We start from the raw sequence: 2,746 nt of genomic DNA, 5'->3' as shown, positions 1-2,746 counted from the left end.
TAGTAAACCATTATACTCCACCATTTTGAATACATTTACTAACATATATGTATACACAGCTGCTCCCTTTATGCACATGAGATTATGCTACAAGCATTTTTCTTGCCTTGCTTTTTTTTCTCAGTTAACAAATGGCTTGGTGACCTTTACCTGTCAATACATGTACATCCGAAAATGGTGATAAAAGCGCCCATCTCTTCCTATGAGATTAGAGGCAAAGCTAAGTCTGGAACCCAGACTTCCTGGGTCCTCGTCCAGCGCTAATACCACTACACCATATTTTACATAGGAATCTGTCTTAGGCTGGGCTCCTCCAAAAAGCAGAGCCTGAGATGAGAACAGAGATGCAGGTAGTTTATTGTGGAAAGCAATCCCAAGGAACAAAAGTAGGAGATTGGGAAGAGTGAAACTGGGAAAAAGGGAAAGTCTGTCCAAGAGTGAGGTATTAAGCTAGTCGTCACTCTGAGCAACTGGACAACATCCCACTGGGGACCTTCTGTAGAACCTTATACAACATGATTCAAGAGGCGGAGGTGGGGGGGGGGAATATTTATTCACTCCTTCCTACCCCCAGTGGTCAAAAGTTGCCTTTGAGTGTTAATTTCCTTACTCTTTCAGGTTTACACAGTGTCAGAAAATGGTAAGTGTCCCACAAGGTTGCAGCAAAGAAACCTCTGGGGAAAAAGGCAAAATATAGGAACTGTAACTGAGAGCAGGTACTGTCAGATGACACCTGCAAGCAGATGGTTGCCACAGTAATAGCTGAAGTAAAAAAAATTGTATGAAGAGTATATTAGGCAGATAAGATGTGTCCTAGACAAGATCACTCATTCATTCAAAGGAAAAATATGTATTGAGGAACCTCTCTGTTCAAAGGCAGTTCTAGGCATTAGGTACCTATATTTACAAACCAAGCCCCCAAGAATAGTCAGTTATTATCAGGCTGGAAATATATTTTGTACTTGACAGCTCTCTCTTCCTTGTCCCCATAACTGTAGAGAACTATTGGCGTTATTCATACAGTATCTATCTACCTGTCTCTCCTTCATTTCTATTCCCTTCATCGCCATACTAGATTTGGCCTTGATTTTTTCTGATTTAGACTCCGAATAACAGTACTTAATGTCAATAGCATACCTTACATACTGACAACTGAAACATATCATTTTTAAAGTCCTTCTCCTCTGTAACAAAACAAGTACTTTCAGTATTAATTATGATATGAAACATAGTAATGGCCAGAAAAGAAATGCATAAAGTAAAAATATTTTCATTGACCTCGTGTGCTCATATGTATAATCATGCCAGCAAAATATATATATATGTAATATATATACAAATCCTGCAGTATAAGAAAGGAAGAAAAGCAATGGATTCATAATTGTAATTATATTCATATGCTTTTTATTTCAAATAGAAAGGGAAAACACATGCTTACATACTAATCTTTCGAAGGAATGAATTATAACATTACAACTTCTGTTCCAGGTCTTAATTTTTGCAAATTTGTCCGAGACTTTGTCAAAATTGATCTTCACATTTAGACAGTATACCCAGATTTGTTGATCTATCTCACTCATGGTAATGAAAGAAAACTTTGCAGTAATTTTAATATCTTATTGATATATAATCATGTACCATAAAATTCACTCTTTTAAAATGTATAACTCAATGGGTTTTAGTATATTCATAAAAGTATACAACCATCACCATATCTAATTCCAGGACATTTTCATCATTCCCAGAAGAAATCCCATACTATTAATAATCAATTCCCATTCTCTCCATCACCCAATCCCTGGAAACCACCAATCCACTGTCTATCTCTACAGATTTGCCTACCGTGGACATTGCAGATAAATGGAATCACACGATATGTCATCTTTTGTGTCTGGCTTCCTTCACTCAACATAATGTTTTCAAGGTTCATTCATGTGGTAGTATGTATCAGCACTTTATTCTTTTATGATTAAATATCAATTTTAATTTTGAAAATTTTCTTCACAGGAAGCAACAGATATTAAAGAGTTAGAAAAATCTTAAATCTAAGGATAAGATTGTCAAGATTCATAAAAATTCCATTTCATAATAAATTACAAAAATCGTAATATGTCTTTTTTTTTTTTTTTGTAATTTAAAACAATAGAAATTTATTATCTTTCAGTTCTGTAAGTCAGAAGCCAGACATGGATCCCACTGAGCTAAAATGAAGGTGTTGGCAGTTTTGAGTTTCTCTCTGGAAGCTTTAAGAAAGAATCCATTTTCTAGCTTCTAGAGACCATCTGCATTCCTTGGCTCATGGCCCCTTCCACCATCTTCAAAGTCAGCAATGGTAGAGTCTTCATGCAGCCATCTCTCTAGTTCTCCAAAAATCGTAATATGTTTTGAAGCTAATAGTGAAAAATTTTAAACACAAATGAACACTTCAGGTTTTTACACAATGTATTATTTTCTGTTGCTGCATAACAAATCACTCCCAAAATTTTGTGGCTTCAAACCACAATGATCATTCATTATCACTCGTGGTTTCGATGAGTAAGAAATTCAGACAGAGTGCAGTGAGGAAGGCTCCTTATCTGTTCCACAATGTCTGGTGGGGATCTTGAAGGCTGGGAGCTAGAATCGTCATATGTCTAGCAGTTAACATTGCCTGTTGGCTGAGATGTTAACTAGAGCAACTGGCTGTACCAAACATGTTTGACTGCTCCATGTGGTTTAGGCTTTCTTACAACATGGCAAGCATTGA

The 2,746-nt window shown here is 36.3% G+C and overlaps 1 long non-coding RNA gene across 1 annotated transcript in view; it reads right to left on the bottom strand.

Annotated features, from left to right (window-relative positions):
• Nucleotides 1–2,110: 2,110 nt before the first annotated feature.
• Nucleotides 2,111–2,746, bottom strand: part of LOC111734032 — a 14,249-nt gene continuing 13,613 nt past the window's right edge. The window contains exon 3 of the long non-coding RNA XR_002778268.1: nucleotides 2,111–2,390. This is a non-coding gene — a long non-coding RNA (uncharacterized LOC111734032). The remainder of the gene's footprint in view (nucleotides 2,391–2,746) is intronic.

Source organism: Pteropus vampyrus, unplaced genomic scaffold (assembly GCF_000151845.1).
Source record: "Pteropus vampyrus isolate Shadow unplaced genomic scaffold, Pvam_2.0 Scaffold736, whole genome shotgun sequence".
NCBI lineage: Eukaryota > Metazoa > Chordata > Mammalia > Chiroptera > Pteropodidae > Pteropus > Pteropus vampyrus.
Note: the sequence above shows the minus strand (reverse complement) of the source record. Positions and strands in the feature narration are given on the sequence as shown.